Source organism: Pholcus phalangioides, unplaced genomic scaffold (genome assembly GCF_987345545.1).
Source record: "Pholcus phalangioides strain wild (caught in Gottingen) unplaced genomic scaffold, Ppha-v1.0 ptg000039l_1, whole genome shotgun sequence".
NCBI lineage: Eukaryota > Metazoa > Arthropoda > Arachnida > Araneae > Pholcidae > Pholcus > Pholcus phalangioides.
This window is the reverse complement of record NW_028301625.1, coordinates 21,297,042-21,310,757: the sequence shown is the minus strand read 5'-3', so window position 1 is coordinate 21,310,757 and position 13,716 is coordinate 21,297,042. Positions and strand designations below refer to the sequence as shown.

At 35.8% G+C, this 13,716-nt stretch overlaps 2 protein-coding genes across 3 annotated transcripts in view; one reads left to right on the top strand and one right to left on the bottom strand.

Moving 5' to 3' along the window:
- Positions 1-13,716, bottom strand: part of LOC149065684 (uncharacterized) — an 81,430-nt gene that overhangs the window by 50,472 nt on the left and 17,242 nt on the right. The gene's annotated exons all lie outside the window — the stretch shown is intronic.
- LOC149065683 (paired box protein Pax-6-like) overlaps positions 9,398-13,716 on the top strand; it is a 33,305-nt gene continuing 28,986 nt past the window's right edge. For both annotated transcript variants that reach the window (XM_089253497.1, XM_089253498.1), the window contains exon 1: positions 9,398-9,454. The gene's annotated coding sequence lies outside the window, so the exon portion shown is untranslated. The remainder of the gene's footprint in view (positions 9,455-13,716) is intronic.

Genomic DNA, 13,716 nt, shown 5'->3' with positions numbered 1-13,716 from the left:
GCAATATGCAATGTAGAATATTAAAGTAATGTTTTGAGAGAAGTCATTGAGAGTATTTGTTTTATGCCAAAAACTATTGTAAAACACTTTTGAAAAAGTTCTCTGATGTAGAGCTTTTTGAAGTTTGGAATTAACTGCTGATCACAGTTGAGGGCGTGAACATTACTCAAATCAAATCCAATTCTTAACTAACTTTTCTTTAACAAAAAAAATTAGCTACATGTCTACAGCTTTCTGAAACACCCTTTCCTCGAGATTTAGTTATTTTTGAGTGTTCGTAAACTGAATTGTTCGCAAACCGAGAGGTTCGTAATCCGAGGGTTGACTGTACATGCTAATCTTTTCCACATTAAAATGCTCTTTTCTCAAAACTGAGTTTTTGTCAGATAAGGAACATTTTTTTCAAACACCACTCATTCAAATATCTTGAAACTGTGTGTCTCTGAACACTAAGGTGTTGCATGCTATTTAACGATTTCTTATTGAAGTGATTTAAAGAAATTTTATGGCACAAACTAGGAGTAAATTTCAGTGATTTTTGAAAAAGCTGCATGTTGTTAAGTTAAAATTAGAAAAAAAATAACCATCAATTAAAATCCTAAATGCTTTCGTTGAATTGTATAAAAATATCCATAGTATTTCAGAAAAAAGAAATTGAGTGCCTAATGTGAATAGAAAAATTTTAAATGTTCCGTAAAGGAAGGAGATTTTTCCGATAGCAAAGCATGGGAAGCCAAAATCGTGCACTAACGCCCTTAAAATCCATTCAAATTAAGAATTATTCAATACAGAAATAAGTTCAAGAAACGGTTCAAAGATCACCGAGCTTCGAATGCCTAAATTCATTTGTGTAAACGTTTTAATTCAATTTCTGTTTTTTTATTCTATATTCAAACCAATTTATTTGTGAAACTCCCAAAGAAACCTACATTTGCTGAATGTACAGGGTGATTCCATAATTCTCCTTGCCGCATTTTCTAGAGGTTCTACCTTCTCAACCTTTTTCTGGTCGCGAGCACTGTATCATCGCGAAAAAAGCACCCGTACAACAAGTTTGGCATACCAATGTATGAAATCAGGATGATTTCAACCCTTCAATGCAATTTGTACAAGGTGTTCACTTGGGAAGTTGTTGAAGTGCTCGCAAGCACGGAATCGGACACGAGCATCGAGCAATTCGAGTAGTTCAGGGAGCACCATGGTGCTCGCGAGCAACAGGTTGAAGATGCCTGTCCTACAGGCATACTTCTAATTAGAAAAAGTATCCAAATAACGTGTGGATCTCTGATAAGTCATTCATCTTGCAAGTGGTTGCACACAGTTATTATAATATAAAAATTAACTTTTTTTATACGGACGCCCTCACCTCAAAAGCCAAATTAGAATGTTGCTGCTCTGTTTGTCCGGAGGCCAACAAAAAAAATTTACACGCTTCTACACAACACTGAGGTATTCGAATTCAAAAATCGGAGAATAGTTAGGGAAGAACAGCGGTGAAAAAAGTGTTGACCGTTAGTTTATGCTGTTATTTCCCAAGTTTTCTTCAATTTTTGATTTCAAATATCTCAGCGAATATTGCACTTGGAAACGCGGAAGTTTTTTTTTCGGCCTCAAGAGAGACAGAGCAGCAATTTTCTAATTGGGTTTTCGATGACAAAGGGTGTACGTATAAAAAGTTAATCTTTTTATATTAATAACTATACAACCCCTTGCAACATGAATGACGTACCTAAGTTCTGCACAGGGCCGGTTCTGGACGTTTTTCAAGTGTAAGCGAATGATATTTTGGTGATAAAAATCACCCCTCTAATTCAGTTTGCGCCCTAAAATTCGCCCCCTTCAGTTGGCGCCAAAAAAAAAAATCGACCCCTTTCAGTTGGCTTCTTCTGCGGCCGTGTAGTTCGCAGGATTCAAGATCTGCCTCTGGTTCTTCACGTTATGTGATTTCCTTTTTCAATTGGAAGTATGCCTCTAGGACCAACTGTTCGCCAGTAAAATGCGGCAAGGAGAAGAAATACGGAATCACCCTGTATATAAAATATTCTTAAATTTCTTGTATTATATTAAAAGTTCAACCTATTGTCGTGTGCAAACCACAAAGAGAGAAAAAATCCAAGCGAACAAAACAACGCGGAATAGTTTCATAGTTCTTAAAAAAAAGCGTGCATTGTCTATGTGGGAATTTGCTTCAGATTCCATCAAAAAAAGAATGTGGTAAAAATGGTCTTTTCACACAGACGTAATAAAAAAAAAAAAGGGATAAAAATACTAAAATCCGTGAGAATTACCACTATTGTCTGAAAATGTACTTCAAGTACCGAGATGAAAATAAGGAAAAAAATGCGATGTTATCAACACAAAGCTTAGAAATATGAAATAATAAGGTTAGAGAGAGTAAAGGAAAAAAAATAGAACCTTTTATGAATATATAAAAGCGGCTTGGAATAGAGCTTCGAGAGCCTAGGTTCTTTATGGATGTATAACATGGATGGGATTTTTTTTTTTTTGCGTTGAAGCTTTGGACGTCATTTGTTGCTGCCTCAGTTACGAGGATGAATAGAGAGAGTGCGTGGAAAAATGAGGGGGGCGAGAAATGCGGTGAAAACAACCATTTCCCAACACAAAAGCCGGTCAGTTTAGCTTTTCATTGACTCCACCTGAGTGTGAAATTTCTCATCATACCGAAAACGAAGCGAGGAATGTACATGTGTGTGCTGGAGTATTTTTATTTCCCGCTTTTGGAAGGCTAAAGAATACGTTTTTATATTTACTCCTCTGACTAACATTTTCACCCTATTTTCTCTCACCCCGTCGTTTTTTTTTATTTTCTCTCCTCTCTCTCTCTCTCTCTCATATGTTCTGCAAGTTTTTCATCAACTTATATTTTCCACTAACATGCCTCCTATTTTACCTTTTTTTTTACATGTATAGTAGAAACGTTGGCTTTCATCTAAGCTATTGAGTTTCCATTCTTTTCGTGATGGGTGAATCAGGAGGATTAAAAAAACAGCAATCATGTTACATGTTAAACGACATAGTAAGTACGTGTAGTGAAATTCCGATATAGCGATGCGAACTAAGGAAAATTATCGTTGTAGGGAGGTTATCGTTATATCGAGAGGTAGCATTATTTTATCAGGACCTCTCTTACCAGACGCGAGACCAGGTGCGTGTCAACGATTTCGAGAACAAAGAATATGTTTCGAGAACAAAGGGAAATGAGGCCCGAAACTAATGGAAATTTTATAATTGATGAAATAATCTGAAATAATAATATTGAAAGAAATAATCCCAACACCAACGATGATTTAGAATTGATGAAAATACAGACTTACGGAGAAAATAATTCAAGAATTGATGAGAAAATTCAGAATTAATACAAAGAAATAATTTGGGAATTGATGAAAGAGCCTCTAAAAATTTACAGTGAGTGCGGGGCCCGGTGTGGCAGCACTTGTCGCACACCCCTAAGGGCGGCTCTGATTATTATCAATCACCACCAAATTTATGCTTGTATTATCATCTCTGCTGAATTAGCGTTGTTGGTACCACCATAAAATGCATTTATAAGCATTTATTCGCAACAACAAAAAAACTGATTCGTTTGTTGTTCCACACTGTAAAGTGGTTTACTGCACAGCACTTTCGTACACTACACAGAAAACAGCTTCACGGCAACTTCATTAACACTAGAACCGCGGACTGGGTCAAATTGACCCAAACTGAAAAAAACAGTGTTTCATAGCAAAAACAGGATATTTATTTTTGGTGTTTCTGGGTTTCTCCCTACTCTTAATCAATGTTGTTTAATTGCATATATTATTCATAATGGAAAATTGTATTTGTTTATGAAGGGGGGTTTGGATAATGCTTACGTCATCAACCACCCTTTATGAAGACATGAAATATTTTTAATAGCATCTTACTCGGAGCGCCGAAAACTAGAAAATCCTTTCGATAGTTTGTAGGCACTTGAAGTGACATCCTCCCCTATTGATAAGTGCCCTACAGAGCCGCTTTAGTGATCTCTAAATTTTTCGCGGATCCAAGTGATCTGGAAATGCGTCCGGGCCGCTTAAGTGCTCTGGAACTGTGCCACGCATCACTCAAGTGATCCGTAATTATATGCCGCGGATCACTTAAATAATCTGAAAATGTGCCACGGGCCGCTTAAATGTTCTGTAATTGTACCAGGGGCCGCTTAAATGTTCTGGAATTGTACCACGGGACACTTAAGCGATCTGTAGATGTGCCGCTTAGTTAATTTTTTTACAAAATTAGGGTTGAGGAGGGCAGGCCGCATCAGATAACCCTCCGGGGCCATATTTGGTCCTCGGGCCAAGGGCCTTTATGCGATTTTTCATTATATGGTTTAGAGGGTGGGCCGCAATGAATTTATTAAAGATAAATTTTGCGTTCATAGACTTAAAATAACACTGAAATTAATAGAAATTGATTATAATAACATATCAAAGTATTTTCTTCCGAAATTTCAATTAAAAAATAAATTTTTGATCGTGGGAGGGGGGGGGGAGGGGTTCGAGCCCCCCTATGCCCCCCCCCTCCCGTGTACGTCTCTGATCCCACCAATATGGGTTAGGATTCAGAGGGGTAGAGCTGATGACGAAATTTTGCTGACTTTTGCTGACAAGGGGGAAGGGTCAAAAATGGCTAAAACTTTGCTTACGTAATAGTTGTGAACGGCCCCTTAGACCATAAGCAATTCCAAACAAGATTTGAAAAAAATCACTGTATAGGGATTTATCTTTATACGGAGTATCGTTGTAGAGAGGTTTTACTGTATTTCATCTTCTAGTGGCAATGTGTTCAGTGTTGCCGGGTTCCGGATGTGTAGTTCGGAATAGTTTAGAATTTGTTCCGAACTAAATATCTCTCGGTAAAATTTGAGAAGGCCCATTAAAATGAGTTGAATCAGTGGTTTATCAAAATGGAGCCATATGGCCTCCTATCTGTCCTGGGATATTTCAAGGTGGTGTTTCTTAACCTCTTTTGCCCATGGTTCCCTTTCTTATCCACGGTCACCTATCCCCCTTCATCCAGGATCAAAATTCTTTTTATTTATTGAATTGATTTCTTCAAGTAAATTTATAGTGAACAGAGAATTTTTATAAATAAGGTCGATCTACAGACCCTTGAGCTAGAGTTCAACGAGCTTCCGTCTTGGGGGTTTTATGCAGGGCCGTCTCAACACCTTGCCCCCCCCCCCTCCCGGAGCAAAGTGGTGCTTTCGGACTCCTTAGCTGTTAGCATATTGACATAACATATTAGTATATTTACTTTCAAAAATCATAGTACCAGATCTCGTTGTGCAGGCATCCCATATCATCATATAGGCCTGCTGGAAGGACCATACAGTTCCTTGGAGCTACATAGTGCATGTAATATATGTGTATGTTTTGTGTCGGTGTCTTTGTGTAACTTATGTTTGTATTTGCATATTATATTATACATTTGTATTTGTATATTGTATATTTGTATCTTGTAATTTGTTGTTTGTTCATTTAAATTTTAAAAAAAATGTGAACCCTGGACCATGCCCGGATGGGCTCTGTCTTTCTTGAGCCCAAAAAAAATCATGTTTTCAAGTGCAATATTCACCGAGATATTTGAACTCGCAAATCACTGAAAATGAGGAAAATAACAGTATTTTTTAAAAAGCGTAAAAATAGCTTGACCGTTAGTTTATGCCGTTCTTTTCCTCAATTTCAGCGATTCCCGAATTCAAAAAATATTTAAGCAAATATTACACTTAAAGACATGGAATTTTTTTTTTTTTGGGTTCAGGAGAGACGGGGCAACAACTTTCTATATAGTAATTAGGTATTTTTAGGAGAAAGTGGCCATTTTTATTTTAATAACTATACATCCCCTTGCATAGGCGTACGCAGAATTTTCTCGGGGGGGGTTTCAATTATTTTTTCTTCTCAAGGGAAGTTTACGTTTTTTCCTGCAAAATAACACTATAATCTCGGCTTGAGGGGGGTTAGAACCCCAAACCCCCCCCCCCCCTTGCAATATAAATGACGTATCTGAGGTCTTCACGTTATTTGGATACTTTTTTAGTTGAAAGTACACCTCTAGGAACAACGGTTCGCGAGTTATTACAGGATAAAATTACTTTCCCATGTACCCTATATAGTAGAAAGTGCTTAAAAACTGAAATTTCATTTCTTACCGGCAAAAAATTAGAAATATACAGGGTGTTTCAAAAAGAATCATCCGATTTTAAAAAAATCATAACTATTCAACTGTTAATACGTTTTGATCGAATAATGTATTGGTAGAAAGAGGGAAATCTCGAGTTTCACGCAGTTGCCGACAGGTAGCGCTAACGCTCTTCCTTCGGCCTCTACTTCAGTGTTTGCCAAGATTGGCTTTTCCTCCAGTTAGAAACCGATTCGGATGACTTCATTTTCCAGCAGGACGGAGCACCACCACACTGTAGTTTGGACGTTCGAGAATTTTTGAACAATCGTATTCCTAAACGATGGATCGGCCGTGCGGGACCTGACGATTCAGTTGAATATCAACTGGCCTCCAAGATCGCCGGACCGCACAGTGTGCGATTTCTTCTTGTGGGAGTTTATATGAGACTACGTTCATGTGCCTCCCCTTCCGGCTACATTAGCCGAACTGAAAATACGCATAACAGCAGCCGTGGAAGCAGTGGATTCAAACATGCTCGCAAAAGCTTGGGGACGAATTTGACTACCGTATAGACATATGCCGTGCATCCCAAGGTGGACATATTGAGCACCTTTAATTTGGTTTGTAAAAGAACGTTATGATTAGCCATGTAATATAAAACTAATCTTAAGTGTTCAATACTTTTCGTAATATACTCATTTCAAATCGGGTGATTCTTTTTGAAACACCCTGTACATATATATGCATAGTTGATCTCTAGGCAGATAGGCTAGAGCACTATCAGTCTTCTTGTATGGAGTTAGACTTATAGTCTGTCAGCACACATACGGTGAACCTCCCTTGTAACGGTTTTAAAAATATGCCATGAGGAAACGTTTTAAGCGGGAAAACGCTTTAAACGGCAAATATTAATGAGAATTAGTTAGAGTTGGGACCACAAAGATATGTCGTACTAATCGGGAAAACTCTCTAAGTGGGAACGTTATAAGCGGGATCGACTGAAAATATACAGTAAAACGTCGCCTAACTTTGGTAAGGGCTAACGTAGGTAAAAAAAAAATTTAACTTTTTTCATAACCCAGAGATTTTAGTTGTGCTTGGCAGGGGGGGGCAAAAGAAGAGGGCACTAATAATTCGTATTAATGAATGTAAAACGGGATTAAAACATATTGACCACGTATATCATCTTGACTTGAACTGTTTGAGAGAAACCAATAGCTTAAAAATCCTATCAATTCATACAGATGCGTTTTGTTTGTTTTTTTACAAACTTTATACTATAGACCTTATAAGCCCATAGATGTGCTCACGAGTATAAACCAGTATTCGTTTCATAGTGTACACCAGTGTTTCCCAAAGTAGGCAATATCGCCCCCTGGGGGTGATGAAATGGTTTGGGAGCTGTAGAAGCTGTGGATCCCATGGAAAGTTTTGAGTTGGGGTGATTAGAACAAAAGAAGAAGAAGGGGGCGATGGAACAAAAAAGTTTGGGAAAACACCAAAGTTCGGTGTACACCGTATATTTTATTAACAGGGCTAGGATTCCTATGATTTTGCAAGTTTTTTTGTTTTCGTGTATATTTCACTATTTTTACGTGATAGAGCATATTTTAATGATTTTAAGGCATTATTTCACATATTTCAAAAATTTTCAATGAGAAATAGTTTTTTTTACTTGCATCCCATCTACTACTGAAAGACTTGTACATGCACTCCCATTTTAGCGTAAAGTTTCTAGATTAATTTGTATATTTTGAAGTTTTTCTCTTTTCCCATATGGGATATGCTTTTAGGCAGTAAACGTTTAGTTTGGTAAAGAAATAAAAAAAAAATAAAAAAACGGTTTCTCTCTCTGATTCTACATTTGATAGTTGGTAAATTGAAGAATTTCAGTTTTCAAGCTACAACTGATGATTTAAAATAGTTTGAATAGCATTAATATTCCTCATATTGGTACATCCTTTCGTTAAAATTAACTTTACCGGAAATGTGTGGAAGAGGAAAATGTTTAGGTCATTTTTTTTTGTTTTTGTTTTATAGAGCATATTTTTATTTTTTTAGAGCATAAATGAATTTTTTTGGAGCATTTTCTAGCAGTTTTCAGGTCATAAAAAAATCTTAACCCTACTTATTAATAAGGGGGTGCGGTAGCCCAGGTCGATAAGATACTCGCTTAAAGTATCAACAGATGTTTAAGGTGTCGCGAATTCGATATCCGATTCGTCCTTGTCAGAAAATTTCCTGACGCAGGGATACAACAGAAATGGCGATAACATGACCACAGAAAAAAGATTGCTGCCGCAGGGTGTTCCACATCGAGGGGTTAGCTCACCAATCTCTCGATAAGTATTAAAACAAAGGCAAAATGCCGAACGCTGCAGTTCAGAATCGGCAATAAATTATAGGTCCCTGTCTAATTAGCCCTCGTGAACAGAAAATGACCGTGGTGCGACAAAAATGATCAAAATGATTAACTTATTAATAAACGCTGAAAAGTGCACATACGGATATTGTAGAGGGGTGAAAATGTGTTTCCTAATCGGGCTGCAAAACGCCTGAGCTCTGGTAGAACATATTTTCATTCGTTTCGGACACTCTTCATGTTGCTAAAATTTAATTTCCTTATCGTTGGGTTTTATTGGAAGTGAGTGTATTTTACGAAAGTTTGGAATTCATGACGCGCGCACGCGAAAGAGATATAGATAGACTCGGATTTTTTCAAAGATATATTTCACCTTTAAAACTTCTCCCAGTCAATGGATGCAAAAGAACAAACAACGCGTGTTCCGCGTGCACGTGTTTTTTGTTCCGAGCTGTATGTAGCTCCTCCTTCTAAGGAGAGAATAATGCATTTTCTCTTCAACTTTATTGGCTAAAAATGAATATCCCGTTGCCATGACAACCTTTGATACAAGAGAGAAAAGAATCGCTGTTCTTATGTGGGAAAGCGAGCTCCTTTTATTCAACAATCACCAAAAATTGCGGGAAAACATCACCAAATAATATTTTAAAGCCAAATTCCAATCAAAAAGAAATGAATTTTTTTTAATTTAAAAAAGAAATCAGGATAAAATAAATACCTCGGATGGTAGAGTTGTTTTTATATAGAAGTATATATTTATGACACACACACACACAATAATCACACATAGAAAAATCTCGCCAATCCTGCCAAGAAGTGTATAGTGAGTGTATTTAGGCACAATTTTCCAGTACTCCATCCCATAATCAGTTTTAAACGTTTTGTGAATTCATCAAGTGTTAACAGAGAAATCGATACATTGGGGTAAGTTGAATTTTGTCCAAAGTACTACGAAAATACCTCATTCCACTAAAGCACTGAAAATCGTATTAACAGGTAAGAATTTTATAATACGGAATACTCGAGAATACTCATGGATTTTTAAAATACTGTATAGCCTTAGTAAGTAATTTTAAACAGTTCTTTTAAAAGAATATTGCTTACATATTTGAAAGTGAGTACACATTTTTATCAACAATTTATAAATTTCTTTTGATGATTGACAAAATATAAATCATAATTTTTAATTATAATAATAACATAATTACATAACAACTAATTATATAATAACGTACATAATTTTTCTGTAAATTACGTGCGCATAATTACAATACAGAACTAGAAAAAGTAATGGATATTTAACTTCTGTTTCGAAGTTAAATATCCATATTTTTTTTACCCATGTATAATTAAGATATCATTAAGGTATATAATCATTTTAGTGTGATTGGTTATTACGAAATTATTATTCCTATGAATTGATTAGTACTGTATTAATAATTGAATATAAAAAAATAAAAATCGTAATTACTTTCATATTATAAATGAATTGAAAAGTTTACTCAGATGCAGATTGAATAATATATTTTTTAATGAATATAAAACTTATATATACAAAAATTATAGCTACTTCGAATTATTATAAATACATTAAGCATGCGTCGTATGATAAAATCTATCGAAGCTTTACAAAAAGCAATAATGAAATATAGTATCTAATATAGTAAAACCACGCTACAACGATACTTGATACAACGATAAATCCTTCTATAACGATATATATATATTTTTTAAATCGTATTTGGAATTGCCTACATAGTCGAATATTTAACTCCTCTACGATATTCTTTACTTCGATAAATCCCTCTGTAACGATATTTTTGAGGCGATTTTGAAACTGCTACACAACTATATTTTTTATATTTCCCTCAGCATCACCTTCAAAATTTTTTTTAATTCCTCACCAGTCTGTTCTTTCGAGGGTGTTTATTAGCATCGGCATTTTGAACTGCCTACCGCTGATGAGGTTGCGGTGAAGCTAGTTTCTGTGTAGTATACAAAAGTGTTGTACGGTAAGCTACTTTACAGGGCAGTGGTGTTGGAGCCGGGGGTGCTCGAGTACCCACAGAATTTCATAGAACAGGTTAAACACCCCCAGGACTAAATCATTAATGACAATATCCTGCACATAGCTCAATATGAGCATCCACAGACCTGAAACACTTTCGGCACCAATGTTACTAACTGAATTTTAATTAATTAACTAATCAATTACAATTTTTTGCTGTGAATAAACTCTCACAAATGCATTTTATAGTGCATATCGTTATATCGAGATTCCACCGTATTTCAATTGACCATTTCGAATGCTAATAAAAAAGTACAGTACACTCAACTATCCGGCCTAATGTAATAGAAGGGCATGCCGGATAATAAAAAAGCCGTGTAAGCCGGATAACTCTCATGCTCACTTTCTATCAAACCCATTACAATTAAAAAACACCCTTTTTTATACCAAAACTCACATCTTTATAAATGTTTGTTATGTATTGTAGCCTACTGTACATTTCAAACTTTTTTTTGTAATAAAGGATAGGCCGGAATAGTCCAAGAATAAAAATATCGTGCACATTTTAAGATAAATTTTATAATGTATAACTTAATTGCAGGGAACATAAAATTATGTTTACTGTACAGCATGAATACATACTTTTAAAGTAAATAAAACGTTAACGTAAAACGTGGGCCTAGCTATTACAAAAATGATTGAAACTTATTTTATTGATAAATCACAAACGTGAAAAGGTTATGTTGATTCATTAATGCCACGGTTCCCAAAGTAGTAATTTTTTTAGTATCATATATAGTAGCCCTTTTTAGTATAATATATAATTTCTATAGTGGAGCCCCGCGCGTAGGCCTCGTTTTTTTTATTTATTTATTTATAAAACTTACTGATTCATCTAATATTCCTCGAGTGGCCGTGAAGTCCCTGGGAAGTGTACATAGAACCTCAAGGGCTCCGTGGAGCACCGGTTGAGAATCGCTGCGTTAATGCATTATTATTTTTTAACTCGGCTGGGGATAGTTGGGATTCTACTGCAGGAGTGCACAATCTTTTCAGTCCGCGGGACGGGTTTACGGTATTTCTGCCGCTCTCGGGCCAGAAAGTTGTATATAAAGTATGACCATATGACCCGTATTTTACTGTACATTTCCGTAATTTTAGCCGTCCTGACTTTTCTATGAAATGTCCCGTTTTTCCCCTTATTTTCAACGAGGCTTACCTTAATTTTTGAAAACAAGAATTAAAATTATTTTCATAAAATATGTTATAATAATTATGATTCCATCATAATTATAATTATAGTCATATATTTTTTTTTCACCTCACATATTTGTCAAACATACAATTTTTTTGTTTTGATGAATTACATTTTTATCCATTGTGACTTGTAATAGCCTTCTTTTCCCGTCATTGGTGGTTTTTCGGCAATTTTAACGATAATTGGCACATTTACTTGCCTTTGACAATTTTTTGGATGTAATTAGCAACTTCACTAGCCCTTGACAACTTTTTTTTTCCTTTGACTAGCAACTTTATTGGCATTTGATGCTTTTTTTTCGTGATAACTGGTGACATCCCGTATGGATCCCGATTACCCGAATTTTTATGAAGGAAATATGGTGTTTATCGTATTGTGTGTATTAAAATACTTTTCTACCAGAACACCTTTCGTGAGTCGCATTTGGCTCGCGGGCCGGAGGTTGTGTACCCCTGGTCTACTATATTGTATTCACTGTAGTTATGAATTGAAATATTTATTGAGAATAATTTCCAAAATCTTTAAAATGTTGAATAGATTTCAGAATTATGACAAAAGACGTCACTCTCCTTTGTTAATATGACAGATACAGGAAACTGGCTAAGTGAGGAGATATCGATGTTTCAGGAAAAAGGAAAATGCATCTCTGCTCTCACGGGGACTCGAGCCCTGGTCTCTCGTTTACCGGATAAAACGAGAGACTGGGGTTCGAGTCCCCGTGAGAGAAGAGATGCATTTTCCTTTTTCCTGAAACATCGATATCTCCTCACTTAGCCAGTTTCCTGTATCTGTCGTAGATTTCAGAATCCTTAAAATGTTGTACAGGCCTATAGATTTCACAATCCTTAAAATGTTGAAAAGATTTCAGAATCCTTAAAATGTTGAAAAGATTTCAGAATCCTTAAAATGTTGAAAAGATTTCAGAATCCTTAAAATGTTGAAAAGATTTCAGAATCCTTAAAATGTTGAAAAGATTTCAGAATCCTTAAAATGTTGAAAAGATTTCAGAATCCTTAAAATGCTGAATATGGTTCACGTCTTGTAAATTGATGATCGTGATATTCTTTGTCGTGTTATGTAGGCCTACCGTGTGTATGCACGCTTGCAATACGAGGTACCGTGTCGTGTCATTGATTATGTGTGTCACATCACAAAGAATACATGTTCGGTCCCCTCTGATACTCTCGAGAGTAGGTGGAGCTATCGATAGGTAAAGCGAAGAAATCAACGAATTGTTGTCCGTGAGTAAACGTTTCCGTTTATTTATTTTTTCCAAGTGCAGTAGTAGGCTACCTATTGTAGAGCGTACATTGATTCGTTGAAAAGCGTGTGTTGTAATCTCTCATATCCCTACTTTCTTCTCACCCATTCGAAGGCAAAAAGAATGAGCTAGAACTATTGCTTTTCATTATTTTCTATTCGTATATAGAATACCAACGAAGAGAAAATATCGTTATTGAGGGATTATCGTTATATCGAGAGGCAGTATTATCATCACGTGCTATCAAATTTATGCTGTTGTTGAGATCTCTTCTAAATCGGCGTTGTTAGAAACACTAGAAGGTGCCCTTATAATTAATGTAATAACAGGCATCCTCCACTTTACGCGATTAATTGGTTCCGCGAAATGATCACGTAAATTTAGTTGAATTTAACATGGGTAAGATAAGGGGGTTTTATTCAGAAAAATAAAAAAGTAAACCGAACCTCCGGTAATTTTTTCGACGGTTTTTTGATTATTTCAACTTAAATTTTTTTTTTTTTTAAATCTCGTGAATTAAGCTATATGAATGAATTTAATTAATACTTTTTATTTTTGTCTTCAGTGCTTCTGATTGATTCTTGTGTGTGTGGATGTTTTCTTTCCTGAAGAGCCTGGTATGATAACTGGCTCTGATAACTTTTTTTAATGAAACACGC